Raw genomic sequence first — 23,882 nt, forward strand, 5'->3', positions numbered from 1 at the left:
ACTGGAACCCATCATCGTGCCTCGAGGAAGGGCCACCACTTGGTCATGGGGTCCCACCCTGACTGTTTGGGACAGCCAGAGCCCCCAAAGCCTTCTAGTGAGCTCATCCTTTGATGCACTCATCTCTGTGTTGCTCCAATCACAGTGGTTGGTCCCATGCCCACTTCTGTGGTCCCACCCACACCTGTGGTCTGTCCGTGCCAGTCATGATCAATTCGTTTTCCATTCTGCTCCTTTGCTTTTAGCAAAGTGGCCTAGTGACCGAGAATTCATCAACAGACACAACTCCTTGTGTTAGGTCGCCAGGATAGGGATACAGGGGAGCTGTCCCTCCCATGCCTGCTCAGGCTCCCATAAAGGAGGTTGGCAAGGAATCAGGTAAGCATTAAACACCCATGAAGACTTTAATTCTGGCCTCCCGAGCCAGGTGGGCTTTCTACCTGAGCGGCCCAAACTAGGCCCAGGCTCATGACCCCACCCAGGTCAACCAATACCTTCTACCAGCCAATGAGGTCAACCAATACCTTCTACCATGCCTCAAGAGCTAGGATTTAAAATACCCTAGCAGCTGGAACGCTGTCTCTTGGAGCCCAGATCCTGGTCAGTGGCAAGTCCGAGAGGATTCCCTTCTCTCTGTTGTCCCCTGCTCCTGTGCCGTGCAGATCATACCCGGGTCTCTCTGGCCTCAATTCACCACCTGTGTCCCACGAGGTTGCCCGTATTCAGCTGTGAGCCTCACTGTGGCTTACTTGCAGTTTGGCACACTTCCCTGAAATAGCGTGTATTCTTTTGAGACTCTAAAACCTGAAACTTCTCCCATCCTTTATAAAAACCGACTTGGATTACAAACCAAGTTTTGGGGGGAATTCTTTCTCATGCAAAGCCAAGAACTGAAGTATTTCCCACCTGAGAAACATAACAATTGTAAAGAGTTGTACTGGGTAGGTTTCTGAGACAGTCAGCAATGTCACACCAAATCAATGAAACGAGAAGCTTCTAGTGAAAGCCAGTGACCAACCCACTGACCGACCAGCCAAGCTGCAGTCAGCTGTGGCTCAGTCTCTGCGGGGTCCTGAGCACAGTAACACCCTCCACTTAGAAGGCCTCAAACCACAGCAGGGAAGGATGATCAATCATTGACACATGCAGTTCCTCTAGGTGAGAAGGTTTGGGATGGGGGGGCGGGATATCCAATGCTTGCATTCCTCAGGGGGAGGTGTTCCTAGCTACTGTTGCTTTCCAGAACTGTTCACTGTAAGCAGGGAGGTCTGACATAGTCAGGTATAAGCAAAAAATAAGCCAAATTCAGCCGGTTTATTAACCGCTAGAGTATTTCAGAGTGTCTACCTGCCTGCACCTGGCCATTCTCCCCCTGCCCCCCAGCTACCACCCATGAAACACTTAATAAATAGTTATCTATGAAATACACATGAATTTGTTGCATTTAGAGGTCTCTTTCTACCCTAGCGTTACCTCCAACAGGTGGGCCCAATCAATGCCCACTCCAACTTGACCAGAAAGACATTACAGGATTTATTGACAGATGGACCAACACCCCCACCCTCAGCCGCACCCCGAACACTCCTCCCACAGTCACCACCAGTTTGTAGGGGTCACAGTATTCACTGTTGGAGGTTCTCTGACAATATTCAATATCTGGGCAGGAACTACTTCACATAGGAGCCTTCATTGGAGTTGAGTCTTCCAAATGCTGACATCCAGGGGGGATTCTCTGAGGGGAAACCTAAGACCCACAAGTTGCCTAGCTCCCTCCACCCAGCCACCAACCCACCTCCTCACGCACCTCCCCTGGGTCCTTTGCACCTGAAAAGGCTCCTGAGCAAGGCCTGGGTTTGATTAGCATTGGAAGCTGGCTCTTTAGTTTCTCAATATCCTGGTCTCTGGATAGAACCCCCGTTGTCAGGACAACCGGTTTGGATTTTGTTGATCTGATTTTGGACTTTGACTAGACTTGGAGAAATGAACTAGAGGTTGCCCATGGGGGACCTCTGGACCGGTCAGGACGGGAAGAGAGAGGCGACCTAGAGGAGCCAACCAGGAATGCCGTCCCCACCCAGCTGCATTGACACAGGAGAGAACTGAGGGGTCCTCAGGAAGGCGGCCTGGTCCTGCTGGCCCTCCCTTAGTCCTGAAGGCAGGCCAGCCAGCACCTTCAGAGCACCCACTGCAGGGACTCCATCAAAGGGGACTCCCAGTCCTGACCTGTCTCAAATCTCAGCAGGTGTCACTGTCAGGTTGGTGGGTGGCCATAGGAAACTTAGGTGGAGGTGGGTTGGGCACCAACCAGGGCTGGGAGGGGCGACAGAGGATTTGGCAAAATCTCTGGGCGCCTGGTGTGAGCGTGCTTCCATGGATGGGTGGTTAGGCGGCGGCAGGGAGGGGGGTTGCAGCGGTAATTGAGCCTCTGCCTGGGCACCAACGGCCAAGCCACAGCCACAGCCCACGCTGCGTGCACACCCTGCTCTCAGAGATCAGGTGTGTGTGTGTGTATACACCCCACCCTCACCTCGAACTCTTTTGACCTGTTTTTTCTCGCTTTGAGTTTTAAAATGGTTTCGTTATAAGGACGAAGTTGGGGATCTAATGTAAAGTATTTGTTCACTCAAAGTCAGTGGTCGGAAGTATTTTATGATTTAGTGTTTATTTGGAGTTAAACTCAATGGTGGGGGGGGGGTGTGGAGCACAGGCTTAAACAGCCGGAAGGAGAGAGAAGTGTCTGCTTTAGAACTGTTTTAGGAGGGGCTGCAGGTAAAGGCAAAGGAATGCTGACAAGCTGGGTTAAGGGGAATGGTGAAAAAGGTATAGGGGAGGGGGAATGTGGGACCAAAGAGTATAGGGGTTGAGAACTACCGGGTGTATGGGGATAACAGCTTCGTTAATGAGGCACACGTCCTGGACCAAGCGAAAGTACCATTTGGTTTCTTACTGGTAAGATTGGAGTGTTGCAGGGAGAGTGGGTAAGAGTAATGAGCTTGTTAGAAAGGAAGCATCATTGTATGATGGGTTAACATCGGGAAACAATGAGGTCTGTAGGACCAGTTCTTCCAGGTCGGGTGTAAGAAGGAGAAGGAGCAGAGGTGCTATGAGATCACACATAAGGTGTAAGGAGGTTCCTAGCTAATTTAAAATGTTTCTTCCCAACAGAGGGACCAGGCAAGAAGGGATTATAAGAAAGGAATGAGTAAAGGGCTAGTACACCTGGGGCAGGTAGGCTTGCCATCAATATCCATGACAGAGATTGAGGAAGGACTTCCTTGCTCTGAAAATGAGGGCAGGTCAGAAATGAAATTTCTGTGTAAGAAGGAAATTTACTCACCCAATACCTTGAGCAATACCCCAGGCTTGTTGAGGGTGATGAGGGTCCAATCAGGGTCTCCTCAGACCTCGGCCAATCTCAGCAGGGTCAACGGCGGTTCAGAAATTGGAAGGACAGTCCTCCCTCCTGGAGATGCTTTTCCAAGGACAGTCGCTTTTCCAAGGACAGTCAGACTTCCAGTGGCTGCTTGGATCGCATGCCAGCAGGGTTTGATTGGAGCGTTAGGCCTGGGGCACTTCTGTGACCAGTGCCCTTCTCTGCATTTGAAGCAGGCACCAGGTGGTGGTCATTGTTCCCATACAGCCTTGCCCTGAACTGCCCTTCTTGGGACTGGGGATCGCCAGCCACAGGGCTGCTACTAAGGCTTGGGTTTGAAAATATACCTTCTGCCTAAAACAGGCATCATGGCTGACTGCCTGCTCCTCACGGCTGTGAAAACCTTAAATGCCATAGGCACTAAATCCTGGACCAGGTTTGGAGGGCCTTTCTTCCGCTTTTTAAGCTTTTAATGTAAAGCATCAGTTAAGCAGCTTGAAAGGTGGTTGGATTCTCATCAGGCTTTTAAGTGACCTTAAGATTATTAAAATTGACTTCTATATTGGAAATGGCCTGAAGCCAAGTCAGGACACACTGAAGCATTTTATTACAGCAGGTACGCCTGTCCCTACCTGCTTGATTGTTAATTTGTAAACTTTAGCCAGGTTTTTGTCTGGAAACCACCTAGATCAGGGTGAGTTAAATGAACCTGGTCGGAGTGCTGCTGACCAGCAGGAAAAATGTGCTCCCTCTTATCTGCAGTTAGGGTGGAGGAGAGGATGACAAAAACTATCGTGCCAGGACAAATCATAAGCTTGAGTTAAATATCGAAGCTCCATAATACAGGTGGTGGGATCTTTAAAAAGGAGCCTAGATGCTTTTCAATCTGAGATAAATCGGTGGGAGAGAAGGGAACATGAACCAGGCCACTTTCAGTCCTGGCCACTTTCCTGAGTGGACAAAGGACAAGGGGGCTTCTGTGATCTCATGTGCTTGGTAACTGGCTGGCAAGTGCAGACTCAGGTTCCTCCAGCTAGGCAGGTAGTTCGGGAGACGAGGACTTGGGGGCTCCGGGTGTGGCCAGAATAGGGAGAGGGGTGAGTAGGAGGGGAGACCAGGTGTTCAGGCAGGTCTGAAAAGGTAGACACCAGAGGGGGATGCAGAAGCAGGAGGAGAGGAGGGATTTTCTGTAGTCAAGAGGACTTGGGAAAGGGAGCAAGAAATACAGAGAAGGACGGGAGCGCAGAGAAAAGGCGGCCTGGACATATAGAATCTCAGACTATTTGTGAGCTTACTGGCAGAAATTGTCGAGATTTCAGAGGATCTTGAAATCAAAAGTGCAGCAGGTGATTAAAGTTGTTACTTCCTGGAGTATTTTGACCCCTCCCTCCTGCCGGTTTCAGGGTGGCGACCACAGGTGTGTGCTCTGCTTCTCTATCTGGGAGAGGTCTGTCCAGGCTGCTAGTGCTGGCTCAGAGGAGGTTGAGCAAGGAGGGAGCCTGGAAGGGGAGAGAGAGACTCCGGGGTGCTTGAGGGGTCTGGCGCGGGAGGGGGCGGGTGTTGGAGGCACAAGTCACCTCAGCCTTTGGGAGCTGAAGGGGTAGTGGAGGAAGTGATGGTGAGGAACACCCAGAATTTGGAGGAGGCCTTACTGGGGCGCAGATAAGGAGTCAGGCGTTCAGAAAACGATGGAAGGGGAGTACTGTCAGGGACCTGATTAAGAGTGTTTGTCTAAGAGAACTTGAGCAGGGTGACAGGTAGTAGAGAAGGACAGGAGCGAAGAAAAAGACCTGAACATATGGAACTTCTGATTATTTGACAAAAATTGTTGAGGTTGCGGGGGAACTTTAAATTCGAAAGTGCTATTTTCTGCCTAGCCTGGTGACTCATTGTCCAATTGGTATTGAGGCCAAACTTGGTTACCGAAAAAGACTAGCCGTTGAGGGCGGAGATCAGGAACCAACCCCAATTCAGTAAGGTTGGCAGTGGGCACATCAAAGGACTGTCCTTAGGGGGTTGGGACAGAAGACTTCCCATTGTGTCTCAAACTAAAGGGGTTATGGACAGAGGAGAAGGGTGTCCCCTGGTTCCCGTTTGCACCGTCAGTTAGGAGGTGGCCTGGTAACCCTTTGAGGTGTCCCAACTTTTCACTACTCCTACTTTACTGTTGTACATTCCCCAGGGAGGAGGTTATATGTAGATCCTTGTAATCGTTTCCCCCTTTCTAGCCCACCTTCCCTCCACCCTCCAGGTTTTGCCACTCTCACCCCTGAAGGGATCATCTGTTCTGCAGTCCCTGTCATTTAAATTATTAAATATAAACAGTTCATTTTAAAAAAAGATAAATTTGAGAAAAGAAAGCAGAATTATGTATCCAAAAGCCGTAGGAGGTAAAGGTTACCAGAGAGGAAAGAGAGCTGGGTCGCTCATAAGCAGGGCTCTGAGGGGCAGGGGCAGCATATAATATGCACAGAAGAACTTACTGCACTGTTTGCCTGAACGTGCCTGCTGATCGGCCTCCAAGGTGTTTGGCATGAACGACACTATACAACAGGTATGTGTAGTGTACACACACACACACACTCCCCCCAACGCATACACACCATATACAGGCCAGACACGCTGCAAACGCCAGTGTCTTGTAGCAAAGTAAATAAACATAAAAGTCGTTTATTTTCTGGAAACATTTTGAAAAAGTGGTGAGATGCTAGGAAAATAACTGAACCCAACCCAGCACTATAGGGACCTTTGACAAGGAGGAGAGGGGTGAGCTGGTTGACCCCCAGGTGGGTGGCAGCTAGGAAAATGACTAAGTACTGGTCTACCCACCTCCAAAGTACCATGACCGCCCACAATCACTTGCAAGACACCCCCCCCCAACGCGTGCGCTCCTCCCTCTCTCCTGCTCCTCTCTTGCCCTCCAGGTTCACCTTGGTCTTGGGGAGGGAGAGAGGGGATGTAGGACATAAGGGTCCAGAGGCACTTGACAGGACAGGAGAGGGGCTCTCCACAACAGTGACAGGCTTCCCATCAACCTGAGTTTCCTCCTCCCCGCACACATCCCTGTCCTAGGCAGGCCCACCTAAGGACAGGGTCCCTTGCAGGGAAGCACTGGGGGAGGAGGCTAGGAAGACCTCCACCTTTGAAGGACATACTGACTAGGACGAGGGCGTCCACGTGATAAGGGAGTTTCCTCGTCCTCCTCTCCGCCCTGTGGCCCTGGGTTTGAGGACCGGCTGCAGGCATAAGAGAGCTAGCATGCCAGACAAAACCTTGTGTGCCTGGTGCCTTTCAGTAGATCACAGCTAGGGAGCTGCTCCTCTATGGATGAGACTGCCACCCAGAGCAGGTGGTCTCAGAATGGTTTGACACTAGGCTCCCCATGAACATTCAGTGTGTGATGGCCAAGCGGGCAACTGCCTTTCTGGCTGAGCCCGTTTTCCAGGACCAGGAGTACTCCGCATAGGATCCTGGTCCTGGCGCGGGGCCGGGACACTCAGCCCACCAAGATGGGTGCTTGGAGCCCACTAGCCAGCTGGGAAGGTGGGGTGCCAGTGATCCAAGGCCAACTGAAGCTCCCCAGCGCTGCCTTTTGGTTCCTCCTGGGAGGCTTTCTGACTTAGAGGTAGTCAGTCAGAATCCCACACATGGTAGCTTCGTCCATTGGCTGCTCAGCCAAGCACACACACCTGTGGTTCCTCTCTTCACCTAGCAGGATTCCCATGGCAACAGCACATCAGCTGTGGGGTCAAACTAACCTGTCCCAAGATGCTCTAAACCCAGCTCACGTTCCCCATTAGTGGGTGAACAATCCAACACTTGGTGAATTCTGCTTCACAATTATAGGATGAGCCAACATAGAAATCGAAGGATCAAAAGTGACGAACCTACGAACGCTTGTCCGTCACAAGCCAGTTATCCCTGTGGTAACTTTTCTGACATCTCTTGCTTACAACCCAAAAAGTCAGAAGGATTGTGAGACCCCACTTTCACAGTCTGTATTCCTCCTGAAAATCAAGATCAAGGGAGCTTTTGCCCTTCTCCTTCAGGGGAGGTTTCTGTCCTCCCTGAGCTCACCTTGTGACATATGCATTACCATTTGACAGGAGTACAGCACCAGAAGCAAGAGCCCCTTTAGGCTCCCCCTCCCCGCTACCGTCAGTGAAAAAAATGAACAGAGTAGTGCTATTCCACTGTGGGCCTTAAGGCACAAGGACCCCGCCCCACTCCCTGGGGAAAACAGAGGGGCACCGCAGGTCTCCCACTTATTCCACACCTCTCTTCACCAGGCCAGAGCAGAATCAAGGTCAAGTCAAGCTTCCTTCCCAGCTGATTCCGACAAGCCCATCCCCTTGTCTGTGGTTTCGCTGGATAGTAGGGACAGCGGGAATCTCGTTCATCCAGTGGTATGCGTCACTCATTAGATAAGGAAGCATCTGGCCACCTTAAGAGGGTCCTAGTTACTCCCACCAATTACCGCCCCTCATTGAATCTCTTCACTTTGACATTCCTAGCCCTGGGCTGAAAACACAGCGAGTCTACAATCTCCGCGGGCCTTTGAGATGCTTTGTTTGAATTAAACAGTCAGATTCCCCTGCTCTGCATCAGGTCTAAGTGGGATGCTAGCGCCGGCCAAGGCGAGGCGCTGCGTGGAACAGCGGCCCGGAGGCGGACCCAGAGGGGGATGGCTGCCAGGACCAGGGGCTCTGTGCTCAGTGGGTGAAACGGAACAGAGGGAAGCCAACAGCTGCTGCCAGCGCATAGGGAGGGGGGCAGCCGCCAAGGCCACCAGACAGGCTCCCTGAGCATGGCCTTGAAGCCTGCCACAGCTGGGGCGATCCACAGGAAGGGCAAGAGTCGCTGCCATCGCAGGACCTCCCTGGTGCCTGTGTTCTGGTCGAGCCAGAGAGCCTGGCGGTGGACTCGCCTTCCCCTAGGTCTCAGCATCCAGGCCTGAACCTCCGCCCAAGACAGAGAAGCCTCCACAGTTAACAAAGAGACCTCCAGAAAGGCCTACTAGGGCCCAGGCAGGTGGTCCCTGGGCCTGGGGGAGGGGAAGGGGCGGCACCTTATCAGCTGCAGCCCACCTCTAGCCCCACTTAGAGCCTATGCATTTTTCGAAGTGACTGATCCAGCCTGCCACCTTTCCTAACCTACATTGTTCCAACAGGCCACAGGCTGTTCCCCTAGGAAACCTGCTTAATGGGGAGGGCTGGGCACTTCACTGACACCTTCTCCCCAGGATTTTCAAGGGCCAGGAAGAGCTCAGAGGACGCAGCTGAAACTGCGACACTTTCCAAGGCTCAGGCTCCTCTCTCTGGCAGACGAGAAGCCCTTCCAGGGCACCCTACCCTTCACAAAGGAAAGAGAACCCTCCCAGGGACTCCTCCTGGCTTCTCCGAGGTCCATTTGGTCCCCCGCACTGGAAACCTCAAGGCAGTCCATCTCCGCCACTCCGGATTCTGGGATCTGAATCAGACTCCCTTTCAGTGGGCGGAGGGCACCGCCGGTCCCTTCAGAAGGCACTCGCCCATCTCTCATATTCAACATGGACCCCTTCCCCATTTCACCCTTCAAAGTTCTCCTTTGAATACTTGCTATGGCCACAAACATCTGCACCTGCAGGGGCTCCACCTGGCCCACGCCCTGGGCTTCAAGGCTCACTCTGTGCACTCGCTTCGCTGTACTGGCACTGTGTGGGCCAAACACCTGGTCCCCATCTGCTACATGCCTAGGACATTGAGGACTGTCCACCTTGTCTTGATCCCGCTGCACCAGACAGCCCCCAGAACTCGGGGAGCTGCTCTTAGCCCTTGCTTTCTCCATGGAGTGGCACCACACCCAGCTATCTCCAGCACCCCCACGCCCCACTCAGCAACACCACGCCGGAAGCCCAGCATAAGCCAAAGCTAGTTGGGGCCCTGCAGTGGAGCCAGTCCACTGGAGGCCAGCAGGACCCTTGGAGTAAAGCCCCAGCCGCACAACCCCCTGGGCGGGCAACCCCGGGTCACAATCAGGAGTAGCCAGGGAGGGACCTAGTGTGCAAATGCATTCAAAGGGTCCCTGATTAAGGTGTCCTGCAATTCACATTAATTCTCGCACCTAACTGCTTTCTTCATCGATGCACGAACCCAGTCATCCACCACCAAGAGTGATAGGGTGATAGGAGTTTCAAAATTTTTTCCCCACTGGTTCTGCATAGTATCTCCCCACAACCAGCACTACCACACCACAACCCCTCTCTTTCCCCTTGGGGGCGGTGTGCAGCAGATGGGTGGCATGGAGCCTCAAGGGAGCCAGAAAACCAGCAAAATCAGACTCTGGAAAAGTCAGATGGCATTAGAGGGACATGGCAGTGCCCGACGCTCGCCCCCGAAAGACAGGCATGAAAGTCACCCCGCAGGAGCCCAGGGGTGGCTCCTGCCCCCAGGATACCAGGAGTTCTTGTAAACTTAGGACCCCACAAGGACAAGGCTGCAGTCATCGGGGTCCCTCTCCTTGGACCACCAGGCCCGCAGACGGGCACTCATCCTGGTCCTGGAGGCAGGGTCTTGGGGAGCAGGAGGGCCGCTCCAGTCCTCTCCCCAGGGCCGATTGGCGACCCCCTGAGTCTTCAGGCGACCTCTCACCAGCATGTGACAGGGAACCTCAGCCCCAGCATGCACTCTTCCACCTGGGAACACCAGACCTTCAGAACTGCCTGCCTGTGGCAGGGAAGAGAGGGGCCGAACCCCGTAGGCCCCACACTGCAGCTGCCTGGACACCAGGTCGCAAGCACTCTTCCATACCTGACATCCTCCCACCTAAACCTATCCGCCGCCCCTGCCGCTCAGACCGCCTTCCCCCAAACCCTGACGTCAGAGAGGAATGTCTGGGACAGTCCTACCCCCCTACCGGAGCAGCCCAAGGCCACAGGCGCCACTGAGGGGTGTGGCCAAGGCAGAGGGAGCACGCAGGGCTTCTGGCAAGTGGAGGAGGAGGGCTGTGCCAGGAGAGAGGTTGGTGGAGGGGGAAAAGGGGGAAGGACCCAGGGGAGGAAGGACAGGACCAAAGCTGGACCCAAGAGGGGAGGAGGACTCCCCACCCTCCAAGCCACAGCCCAGGGCAGAGTGCGGAGGCAGCACCACAGGCAGCGGGCAAATCCGGAGAAGCACCAAGAAGGCAGACAAAACCCCAAAGGGAAGTGCTCGCCCAAGGCTGGCTACCAGCGCCTGATGCCGGGGACTAAAATCCACAAGCCTCGCTTCGCCTCTTGGGGAGGGAAAATGCAGTGTCTCCTGGGACGATGGCATCAGAGGTGACTGGCCCCTGGAGGTGTTCTGACAGCAACAGCCCAGACTTGTGGATGCCCCTTGAGGAGGTTGGGGTGAAGGACCACAGGAGGGCAGGGAGAGCAGGGAACTCCCTGGGGAAGTGCCAGACCCCTGTCCTAACTCGATTCTTCGCCCCAGGTTCCAGGCGACAGCCAACTGACCCACAGCCACCGCCCAGGGAACCTAGGACCTGGCCCCAACACCAGGGCAGCACCACCGCCGCCGCACCGCCCGCGGGCCTCCAGGGGCACTGCGTGGCATCAGGTGTCCACAAGAGGCGCTTCGGAGCGCCCTGGCTCAGGGTTGGGTCCATGGGCTCAGATGCACCACTCAGGTGCTGCGGGCTCTTATTCCCCCGGGGAGTGTCCTTAATGATCTTTCCGCAGGTTCACCTAAGGAACCCTTGTTATGACTTTTACTTCCTCTAGCTAGATCAGCGGTTCTGAATCTGTGGGTCGCAACCTCTTTGGGAGTTGAACGACACTTTCACAGAGTCACCTAACCCATCAGAAAACCCCTCTTTCCAATGGTTTTAGGAACTGAGACACTGCCCACCTAGGAGTCCCCAGTGTGAAGACTCTTTGTTACCTATGGGACACCATGCTTCAAGACAAAATTTCATTTATCTGTCATTAGAAATAAATATTTCACAATCTATAAATACATATCGTTTTTGTGATGAATCACTGTGCTTTAATTTTGTTCAATTCGTAACCATGAAAACACATCCTGCCTATCAGATATTTACATGACAATTCATAAAAGTAGCAAAATGACAGTTATGAAGTAGCAACAAAAATAATTTTATGGTGGGGGGGGGGAGGTCACCACAACATGAGGAACTGTATGAAAGGTGGCGGCATTAGGAAGGTTGAGAACCCCTGACCTAGATAGTCAAGCTGGACCATCTTCGGAGAGCACTCCCCCAGCCAACCAGGCTGGAGCCAATCTGTATGCCTAGCTAAACCAGACCCTGGGTAGTAGCCAGGGGCGGAGAGTACCAAGGGAAGGGACTGAATCAATGCCAGCTGATGATCACAGTGTTCATGGTCTGGAATTCTGACAGTATCTGCTCACCTTCGAATGAACCTCCCATTCTTGATTAATGAAAACATTCTTGTCAAATGCCTTCACTCTGGTCCTTCATGTTCTGGTCCAACAATCTCACCTCTAGCGGTGCAATAAGAATGTCCCTGGCCGTTCCCGTTTAATCATGGCCACAGTTCCAAAAACCAACAAAACAGAACCGGGGTCCTACGCCATTATTCCTAATGGTGGTATCCAGGTGGCAAGGGCCTGCTTTGAACATCTACATTTTTCAAAATAAACGCTTCCAGCCTCCAGGAACACTCAGCTAAGAGCACCCAGCAGGCGTCCAGAGGCAAGGGGCAGGGAAGGGCAGTAGCTCCCCTGGCAGGGGAACTGGAGCCTGCTGCCCAAGATGCAACCAGGAGCCTTGTAACTGCAGCAGCTTTAACATAAGCTATTGGCACTGGAATTGCCATGGCTGATTGAGTCCCAGCCCTCTATAAAAAGGCGAGAGAGCTAACAGCCAAGTCAAGGACAGTCTTGCCCTCAAAGGACTTGCCTAGGTGTGCCCTGAATGCTGATAGTTGAGGTACATGCTCCTTATGAGCACGAGTCACACCTCTATCGTCAGTAGCCAAGTATGGAAAGGCCCTAGACATGCTGGAAGCTTTTCTAAGCTAACACTTGGCACTGTGGTAGAAAAGAATCCACTGATTCTGTGAAAATGGAACTTCAGCGAAGGTATTCAGAAGAAGAGGAATGACCCTCCTTCATAGGGAGCCATTCGTCTGCCCAAGGGAGGACTGACGACTTCAACTACAGGTTCACACAGATGTTGATCGCTGACGAAACAAAGATAGTATAGTACAGTCATTTGTTTGGCTCATTTTGGTTGTGGCGACAACTTTGATTGTTTATAGAGAATTACAGTCATTGATTCCTGGAACTCATTACAGGGTTCTGAATAATACTTTTATAGTTTTCAGATGGGATCTGGTCTAGGGGGGGAAATCCTTGTCATCAAAGGGAATTTATTGAGGTCTAAATATAGGCATGTATATTGTAAATATATTTATATATGATGATGGGGAAATAGATCTATGTGCACATATTTATAGATTTAGTATTAAGGTAGCAGATGGACATTGGGCCTCCACTCAAGTACTCCCTCAATGCAAGAAAACTTTGTTCTATTAAACTGGTATTCCATGATGCTCACCTTCCTGGCAGGATTGCTGAAGACAAAGCAGGTACATAAGCAAATGTGGTGAAGAAATGTGATGGATACCGGCTATCAAAAGATAAAAGCATTTGGGGTCTTAAAGGCTTGAAGATAAACAAGTGGCCATGTAGCCAAGAAGCAACAAAGCCCACATGGAAGAAACACACCAGCCTGTGTGATCAGGGGGTGTCGATGGGATCCCGTATCAGGCATCAAAGAACAACAACAACAAAAAAATCACATCATTGTGAATGAAGGGGAGTCCGGAGTGGGAACCCAAAGCCCATCTGTAGGACATCCCCTTACAGATGTGCTTGGCACAATGGACGGATGTATGCATTGTGATAAGAGTTTATGAGCCCCCAATAAAATGATTAAAAGGAAAAATCCCAGTCATTGAGTTGATGGCAACCCCATAGGACAGGGTAGAACTTCCCCTGTGGGTTTCAGAGACGGTAACTCTTCAGGGGATTAGAAAGCCCGGTCTTTCTTCTGTGGATTACCTCGTGGTTTCAAACATCAGACCTTTCAGTTAGCAGCCCAATGTATAAGCACTATGCCACCAGAGCTCCGGTATGGGAGACAAAAGGAGCCCAAATAAAAACGTTTATATACACCTGCTGAGTGCCATACTTTTATTACTTAGTTTCATACTTTGCAGTTTTTTGGGGGGTGGGTGAGTGGAGTGGGGTTCATCATTTTATTGGAAACTCTTAGAGCTGTCATAGTATTGCATATTTCAAACAGATCCTGCAGACATGTGCAATGGCTGCTATGATCAGTTTCAAACCATTTTTTCTTCTTGAACTCTTCAATACCTGCTCCCCTTTATCCTCTTTCTCCAACACCCTTCACCCAGGAACCCATCTTGTTATTGATATTTATTATTACTCTGTTATTATTATCCATGCATATATTTACCCACAACTTACCCCATCCCATATGTCCATTCACCTACAATTCTGTTATTGCGCCCTTCCAGTGGGGTTATACAGTCATCATTGCTATCAGTTTTCCCATTCCCCCCTGGCACTGCCCCCCTCCATCTTCCTGTGTCCTCAGGGAGTCATTGCTACCACCGCTGTTCCTCAAGGGTCATCTGTCCTGGCCTTGCTGCATATAACCATCTTACTTCTACCTATGAACATCCATAGGCCTAGCAGTACTGATGAGGCGAAACCTAAGCCTAAATAGTAAGGGGAGGAAATGTTAAAGAACTAGAGGATAGGTATGTGTTTCATCAGTGCTATAGTGCACCCTGAATTCCTCATTACCCCCATGTGGCCCCTCTATGACCTGCAGGTGGGTTTTGGGTCTCCACTTTGTCTGTGCTCCTTCTGGTCAATTTGATTGCTTACTCTTGAACTTGGGATACTTATCAAGATACCTCAGGATCACATAGGCTAGTGGGCTTGGTGCATGTGGCCTGCTTGATGGCCAGTTGTTTGACTACAAGCTTTTAAGGCCGCAGGTGCTATATTTTTTTAACAGGCGGGCACCATCAGCTTTCTTCACTATGATTTGCATATGCAAACCTTTTGTCTACAGTGATCTGTCAGGAAGGTGAGTATCACACAGTGCCACATTATTAGAACTATTCTTGTACTTAGGTGTGATTTTAGATGAGCGCAACCTTTGTTCTCAATCAGGCTGTTCTTTGCTCTCACCCTGAAGGCCCACTGAAATGCACATCTCCTTCTCTCTCCCTCCCTCTCTCTCTCTTCCTTTCTCAGCTTCTATCTGCCAGCTCCTTCTTCCTCACCAGCTGGTTCCCTGCAATAAAGTTGCTCCCTGCAATAAAAACAGGCAGGCAGTGTCAGCAGCCAGGCAAGACCCCATAAACTCCTTCTTCACCAAACTCTATTACAGCTTGCTAATGAGCTTGTGTTAATACCTGTTTCTTTCCTCTTTTGTACAACTGAGGTTCCTGTGGCCTCTATACCTTATAGGCTAGGTCTCTCCTTTTCTTTCACTGGACTCTTACCTCCCTTGACTACTTTAATCCCTTTTATATCATTACCTTTGATCTCTGTAACTCCCATTGTCCTTAAGTAAAATGAATTAAGAAATATCCATGTTTTGTCTTTTGAGCTACAAGGAGGCCCATGTCAGAGCTGAGATGGTTCCACCAGCACTGGATCCACAAGACTTTCCATCCACTGGCCTGCATTCAGCATCATTGCATATGCTGTGTGAGTCTGAAGAGGAATTTATAGACTTGTATCTGACATATGGCCTAATATTGGACTTAAGGACTTGATCTGGACTGGGCTGGGATGTTTTCTTAATATACAATTACTCTTTATATAAAGCTCTCTCCTACATACATATGAGCGTTTCTGGATGTGTTTCTGTAGTCAACCTAGACTAACAGGACCTATCTGTAGCAGCAATGCTGGAAGTGGGGAAGGATTCTGTGGAATAGTTTGTTTCATCTGTTGGAACTGAGGTTGATTTGGCAGAAATTCCAACGGCTAACCTCCCTAAGTTCTTGTTGTCGTCCTCGCTGTGGTAGCAGCTGCAGCTAGAGCCACTGTGGAAGATGGAAGTGCCCCAGCACTAGCTGCTTGAGGGGGTCCACCACAGGCTGACTCTCTCCAGCTCCAGGGATTCCCATGGAAAGGCCTCGGCTGCTTGGTCAGGGTTGTTGAACCTGCTCTCCGGGCTGCCATGATGCTCTGCTTCGTAGTCCACGGACACTGTCACTGTTCACATACTCTCATAGCACTGGCTGTTCACACGCACTAGTTGAAAATTCACAGAGGTTTGGCTCGGAGAAGCTGTTGGGAAACCTTGGTGTCATCAAAAAGTAGAAATCTGTAGCTCATTATACTCATGCTAAAAGTCTGACCGAAACTTTAAACAAAGGGTCCCCTGCTCTGCTTTCTGACTGAGATATTATGCTCATTAAAAACACATGCATAAAAAAAACACACCCTGTCTGAGGTTCGCTTCAACCTCCATAGAGGAGACCTATTTAAACTCGCTTGCTAATCTTGCTTCCAAAGGAACTCGATGGAATCAGAGGGTATAAGAACCAATTAGATGGTTACTCATTCTAACCACCAGTACGAAAGAATAAAGAGTTACAGTCTCGAAAATCCATGGGGGACCGTTCTACCCTGTCCCTATGGGTCATTATGAGTCAGAAACCCCTCCTTGTCCAAGTTTGGTTTTGATTTTATTCTAACCACCACCATGATGCATTCTCCTATGTGTCCACAAGACGGCAGCACAAGCACGAAGAACAGCAAACCTGGCCGGAAAGTTCTGTCTGCGCTGTGCTGCCATCTCGTGTGAAAACAGGAGATTGCACTTGCCTTGAGCTGGATGCTGCAATTTTCTGTCCAAGGAACTCTGGTGCCTCAATGGTTAAGTGGGCGGTTGTTACCCACCAACAGCACCTGATCTACATCTGCAGACCGGTGATCTGCATCCCCAGAAACATTGCTGCCCTAAGGACGGTTCTTTCATGTTACCTTGGGTGCTATGAACTGGAATGGACTCCGTGTCACACAAAACAATGAATTGCTCAGTTTATTTTACAGTTACCGAGGTAAAGAAATTAACTTTAATATTTATTTCTATGATAAAAAGTTGAGTCTATATTCATGATCTCATTTAGGACAGGTAGAACCATCTTTACGTGTTTCCTGGACTCTCTACTGAAGTAGCAAGCCTCGTCTTTCTCCTGCATTCAGGCTGATGGCTTTTTGTTTGTTTTTGTAAATCGTTTTATTGGCGGCTCACACAATTGTTTTTGTGTGTCTGTTAATTTACTATTGATTTTATTTCGTACAATTCTTATCACAATCCATCCATCCATCCATCCATTGTGTCAAGCACATTTGCACGTTTGTTGCCATCATCATTCCCCAAACATTTCTACTTTAGCCATTGGTATCAGCTCCTCATGTTCCCCCTCCCTTTCCCACCCTCACTCCCTCACTAACCCTCGATCATTTACAAATTACTATTATTTTTTCATGTCTTACACTGTCTGATGTGGGTGAAGGAAGACATCACACAGGCTGGTGGTTTTTATCTACTAACCTTGTATCCTGCAGTCAATCTGGTCTCCACTTGGCCACCAGGGTTCCATTGTACTCAGAATATTCCCCCAAAAATGAAGAACAAGCAGGAACATATATATGCACACCTGTGTTAATCGCAGCCTCACCTCAGACATCAAAAATAGAAACCAAAATGCTTGTCTGTGGGAGAATGTATACATAAACCATTGGATTTACATACAATGGAATACCCATGGCATACCATGCATCCATAAGAAACAATGATGAAACAGTCTGACATCACCTGGATACCTTTGGAAGACATTAGGTCAGCAAAGTTAGTGAATCTCATAAAGCCAAATGAGACCAGGATTATAGAAGGAACATCCAGGGAAATGGTTTTCACACTGAAAGAGGCAGACTCTGATGGTTAAGGGGAGGTTGGAAGGAAGGGAGAGGAGTGGAGGAAAGGTAGGGAGCAGAGGGAGAAAACAAATTTTACAAACATAATCTTTTCATGAGGGAGAGCGGGCAAGGGAGGGGAGGAAAATGCTTTGAAAGTGATGATGGAAGTTTGTGTGCAAATGTGCTTGACACATGAATGAATGTAGAGATTGTGATAAGAGCTGTAAGAGCCCCCAATAAAAGGATTTTTTAAAAAAGCAACAACCCCAAAACATAATCTTTGCCGATGGTAGACTTAAAGGAAACAAGGTTCCTACCGAGTTTACAATGAAAATAAGCAAGCACGACATCACCCTGTGTGCTAGCGTGCTTACCATTGGGAGTAACATTCACTTTATCTGAACACCTTGCATTTTCCTTTTCTCTGAAACACAAACAAATCCTTTATGGCTTCCTTCAAAGTTTCAGGTTTGTCAGGAGTTTAACACAAAGCACTGGAAAACAATATTTAAGTTGTGAGTTATTTTAATTCAAAGATTCTAATAGAAAAAGAAACATATATTTTCCCTAAACACATAGCTTTGCTTTGAGTCAGGAATTTCTTCTGTTGACCCCTTCCCTTCCAGGAAGACTGAAGAAAGAGTAAGACGAATCATTTAACATCATAATTAACAAAAAATGTTATTTTAATAATGAGAAATCCAATTCTTTGTTTTATATGTTCGTTTAAGCAGAGGTTTTAGAAACTCTTATGCAGTATCCCATGAAACGTTTAGTTGTAATGCATAATAACCTTGATTAACTGAAACAAAAAACTTTAAAGAACTTTGAATATTTCTTGTATCAAAATCTTTTAAATGGCGAGGAGCCCTGGTGTTGTACGGGGCTACTCACTGAACTGGTAGCCGCAAGGTCAGTGGTTCAAACCCTTCAGTTGCTCTGCCAGAGAGAGAGGGGGCTGTCTGCTCCCATCACCACCTCAATGGCCGTAAGTTTGGAGGGTTTTTTGGTTTCAGTTATTTTGAAGGGTTATGTTTTTAAGATGATCATCCTCTAGTGCAGAAGAGTCTAACTTCCGGCTTTGCAGAAGCCTCTGGGTTACAGTGAAAGCCCCACATCCATTTGCAGCATCTCTACCTGAGTTAAAGATGCAATGAAGTCATTGTCACCTTTGACTAGGGTGAAGGAGCTCGGGGGGGAGGGGCAAAGTGCTTCAGCGATGGGCTGCGATCCCAGAGATCAGCAACTTGAAAGTCCCCAGCCACTCTTCGGGAGGAAGGTGAAACTCCCTATTCCTGTCAAGTGGCACCTTCTAGAAAAGCCACCGGGGCAGTCCTACCCTGTCCTATAGGGTCACTATGGGTCGGCATCGACTCAATAGCTGGGAGTTGGGTTTTTGGTTTATTAACCAGGGATGTGAACAATCTCACCCTCCAGCAGAGATTATTGGAAAGTGGATTATCACCACCCTGCTGGTCAGCCCAAGGAGGGGCAATTTCCCTTGGGGCTTGCCTCGGAATTCACATTGGGGTACTTTGGTGGCACAGTCTGGAGTCCTGCCTGGCCTGCCAGGGTCAGAAGTCTCTGAACCAGTCTTGTGAGTTCTTCAGGCTAGCACAATGTCTGTGTCCCAAACACAGTTCCATTTGCATGTCTATAGCCTCGACTGGGAATATCAAAGCTTGTTCTCATGCCAGTCATGCTTCCGCTCCAGTGTCCTCTGTCCTCACAGATCCGACTTAACCCTACCATTCTTTGTCGGCATTAGGATGGCAGTATGATCTCACGCGACTGGTCTCCCTCTTCTCAATGATGCTTCTTTGTCTTGCCTGTTCCTGTTCACCTCTTAATAATGCTTTCCTTAGATTATATCTGCGGTCTCCCTTCTACGCTACAACCAGAGTAGAAAAATCTTTCTCAAACAATATTGCCTGCGTTAACTCCTGGAATATTGGGGCTAGTAATGCATATGAAAGCAAAAAGCAAACTGACTGCCACCGAGTGGACTTCTAGGGGACTCTATAGGCAGGGCAGAACTGACCCTGGGATCTCAGTGCCTGGAACGCCTTTTCCTTAGGGAGCAGAAAGCCCCTTCTGGTAGTTTCCCACTGCTGACCTTGTGGTTAGTGGTGGCCCAACACTTGCTCACTACAACACCAGGGAGCATAAACCTACATCAGTGCCTATTTATTATACTTACACACATGCTCACTTGTATTTGTAATGAAAATAAAGTCTTAGAAATAAAAAAATCCCTGTTATCTAATTCAATAACACTATCGACAGACAGACATCGTGTTTCCACACCCTCATGCTTTCTAAGACTCTCCAGAGGAATTTTTTATTTGTTTGATTGCATTTTAATATATGTCTACTAATTCATATTAACATTTACAAAATAGCGATTAGAGATTAGTGGCCCGGGCTCAACAGACAGTGTGCATCTCTCAGACTTGAAAGCAGCGCCTCCGGAGGAAAACAATATTCACCATTGGTTGGCACAGCTTTCTGAGAGGAGGCAAAACTTAATCACTGACTACATTACAAAGAAAATCCACCAATCCATACCTGTGTTAGTCTGTGAGGTAGCTTAAGGACAGCTTTTTATTTTAAACATGTTACTCGCACTCATGGGAAAGTACTTACAAGTGGGTAAGGCAACATTAGCTCACTTCTGCTTAGGGCGCCAGGAAAAGATGTTTGGAGGGAGGGAGCTAATTCTAGGACAGCTTTGATCCCAAAGTCAAATCCAAGGTGAAGCTCCAGAAGAAGCTGGAAAAACTAAGCCTTTTCATTCTCATTTGCAGCTCAAAGAACTTAATTTGTTCAATTCAAATGTAAATCTCTCGCAATGCTTCAAAACTGGAGTTAGTTGGCATTTTTTCTACTTACTAAGCAACCAAAGGTTTGAAAATCAGTAAACCTTTGCTTGGGAGTCTAGAAACAAGCGCACCAGAAGAACCTTAGCAGACATTCAGTGGAAACCGAGTTCACCTGGCTGAAGTAAGCTAAAATTCAACGTGAACTGATCTCACGCAGCTTTGATCCCAATTTAAGGAGACCTGACAGCTGCTTTGTGTTAGAGTGGTTCTTAACCTTCCTCATGCCGCCACCCTTTCAGACAGTTCCTCATGCTGTAGGGACCCCCAGCCATAGCAATATTTTTGTTGGACTTCATTACTGGCAATTTGCTACTCTTATGAGTCGCCATGTCAATATCTGATAGGCAGGATGTATTTTCATGATTGCAAATTGAACATTATTAAACATAAAGCATAGTGATGAATCACAAAACAATATGCAATTATATATTGTGAAATATTTGTTTTCCAATCGTCTTAGGCGACCCCTGTGAAAGGGTCCTTCGACCCCCAAAGGGGTCGCGACTCACAGGTTCAGAACCGCTGTATTAAAGGGTCCAGCAGGAACGCTACAGTTGTCAGCCATAGGCAGCGTCTCTAACCCCTTCTCCATCCGCACTGAGCATAAAGTGACACCTCGCCTTCTCAAGACGCCTCACAGAAACCTCTGCTGTCTTCACAGTCCTGCTGGTGCCACAGCCAATGCGGGGGCAGACTCCTTTCAAACATGATCATGTCTTTCTGGTCCAAAAGCGCATTAACAAGGGATCTCTTTGTTCGCCCTGTATCGGACGTTCTGAACCTTCTCGTGTGGCCGCACGTCCGTCTCTTCCTCTCTCTAGCTCTTACTTTCGGATATTTTCTCTTCCCTCTGTCTTCCCATGTCCCCTCACCCTGCCCCCTTCACTCTGATTGCGTTCTAAACACCAGGGGGCAGGACAGGTCGTTCTCGCTAATCAAACCCATGCTCTGGGTCCGCTTTCCTTTTATTCATATTCCAACATGTATAAGGTTGTCAGTAGCCAATCCTCAAAAGTGGACAGTTTATTCCTCCGTTTTAGCCTTTTCGTATCCAGGCAGCAGAAAGGAAGCCAGTGCAAGGCGGCGGGGGAGGGGGGGCGCCGCGGGGGACCTTGCTGGCATTACAAATACCTGGGCCCGGGCTCCCAGCGTGGCAGCAACACGCAAACCACAGCCGTCCATGAACCGCCAGGAAGATGCACAAACCCAGAGAGCAGCCGACAGTCAGACAGAGTGCAGGCCTTTGGACTAAACGGGAGGGGCTGACCCGCGGCTGCACCAGTGAGCGCCAGCACAGGGACAATCACGAGCATGGAGCCACATGCAGCAGCGTTTCCTGGGTTGCGCTTAAGGTCTCCATGGGTCGGAGCCCACTCCAGGGCACCGAAGCACACACAGCCCAGCGACGGGGTCTGAAACGACGAGGGCGCTGCCTTCTTGGGGAGACCCCGGAGGACGCTTCGTGGTTGGCGGTGAACGTTGCTGTTTTCAACAGGAGCCAGCCTGTCGGCCCAACGTCCAAGTGGGCCGTGCCACACGATGAGACGCTTCTCTGACGAATCCTGAGCATCTGCCCCAGAAGGCTGGTCTGCCCACGTGGCAGTGCTCCCCCGTCAAGTAAGCTGCCATTGCTGCGAGTGGGAATGCAGTCGGACACACAAGCACCCCGCTCACACCACGATTTGAAGGGTGGGAAAACACCGCTGCCATTTGAGAGGAATGGAAATCTGAACAGGGCGTGACTGTCCTGGAGAAGTAGAGTGTTTGTTTCAAGTCAGAAAAGATAACTTGATGATGTTTGGGAAGGAATTCTTATCAGGGGAGTTGTAAGATCTCTCTCTCCGCGCTAGATTTACACCTCAGTCCTTGGCTCCACAGGAGAAAGAATTCGCGCCAGGTGATTTTACTTAAAAGAAGCTTCAGGTTTTACGCGGCATCCATAGGATTCCTTTCCACCATGCGGCCTGGCAGAGACTGCTCGGGGTCTCGCACAGGTCTCTCTCCCAAGTCCTCCTCCTCAAAAAAAAAAAAAGACTGTTCCAAGTTCTTTCTCAAGGTCTCTCCCCAGTTCCTTCAGTTTCTCATTCTCTCTCCCCCTGGCTCCTGCCTTTTCAAAGATTGCGGGGGGGGGGGGGGGGGGGAGGAGGGGAGGGCCGGGGGCGTAGTGGACGACCACAGATCGACCCCATTGGCTGGATTGAATTCACCTGGCCCAGGTGGGCCAATCCAGGATTAGCGCCCACCCATGCCCACCTTCGGGAAAACCTAGGCTTTTGTTCTCGTGCTTGGCTCTCTTGGGCATGTGTCATTGGACATCCCACCCCTGCCTATCTGCCTAACAGAGTAGCACTTGAACTCTTGGCCAATGAAATTATAATGGCATCTGAAATTTGCTTCAAAATGACATTAGCCTTCATGTCCAAATCCGAGTGCCTGTACCTGGGACGTTTCTGACTCGTTTATTCACATCGTCGATAGGGTAGATGCAGAGACATATTTGCTTTGTAGCACCCATTCAGCTACCACCCATGTAGAGAAACCCGTTTCCAAAAAGCAGGACTGTAGAGCTCAAGGCTTCTGGCCAATGATGGGCATTGGTTCACTCCCTACATAGGGAGCGCCGGCCTCTGCAGGCAGCGGGCCTTCTTAAGGGAGAACACGCTCTGTAATTGCAACTCTTGGAGGGGAAAATATGTGCAGGCTCCTGGCCAAAAGCATTTTATACAATCATGAACATTATAATGTTTATGTGACCTATTGTTTTCTTTAGAAAAAATAAATTTCAAAGTGGTGACTGTTCTGTGGCTCCAAAAATGTTCAGTGGTTCTGTCCACATGCACCCGCTCACCTGAGTTCGCTCTCAGTGTGTCTTGTCCTCTCCTCACCAATGTCGGACAGTATGAATTTAGAGTGAACTCCTCAGGTTGCTAAGAGAACAAGGCAATGTAATAGTCTACACGGTTAGAGCCGGGTTTCCAGATTAGTCAGGGCCACACTGCAATGGGTCAACAGCAAAGCTCTATTGGAGCTACCAAATGCTCAATCCCTCACTCCCCAAAGCAACACTGGAACTCCCACTTAGAGAGCCACCAACCACGAAAGGGCGGGCTGACTTTTGCCATCCAATCACAACTTCACATGTTAAGTAAGGGGATGGATAGACCCACCAGGACACTTCCTGCTAGTATCCAAGATGGGCATGGGCTTGCCAAAATGATGAATCTGGTGGCTCTGGGCAGGGCCAACCAATGCAGAAATAGCAGGCTGAAGGAATGGAAAGATAGAGAAGCAAGAGTCAGCAGGTTAGCAAATGGGGCTTAGGTACTTCCGTCAAAGTATACAGCCCTTAGCGTGTACAAGTGTGGCCCACCACGAACCATGGCCAAAGCAGGCATTCCGGGAGGGCACTGGGGCTGGTGAAAGCAAACCCAAAAGTAGTTCAGCCTAAGCGGAAAAATACAGAAGCTATATTCAGCTGGTTAATTCATAAATATCAGGGTTTTACAGTTCCCCATTTTCTGTTTGGGAAATCAAATCATTGATTAGTTGGGATTGTAAGTCTAAACCAGCGGTTCTCAACCTGTGAGTCGCAATCCCTTTGGGGGTCGAACAGCCCTTTCACAGGGGTCACCCGATTCATAGCAG

General features: G+C 49.4%; 1 pseudogene; it reads right to left on the reverse strand.

The window, feature by feature from the left end:
* Nucleotides 1-9,376: 9,376 nt before the first annotated feature.
* Nucleotides 9,377-9,527, reverse strand: LOC142435120 (5.8S ribosomal RNA; annotated as a pseudogene).
* Between the last annotated feature and the right edge of the window lie 14,355 nt (nucleotides 9,528-23,882).

Source organism: Tenrec ecaudatus, chromosome X (genome assembly GCF_050624435.1).
Source record: "Tenrec ecaudatus isolate mTenEca1 chromosome X, mTenEca1.hap1, whole genome shotgun sequence".
Lineage (NCBI taxonomy): Eukaryota > Metazoa > Chordata > Mammalia > Afrosoricida > Tenrecidae > Tenrec > Tenrec ecaudatus.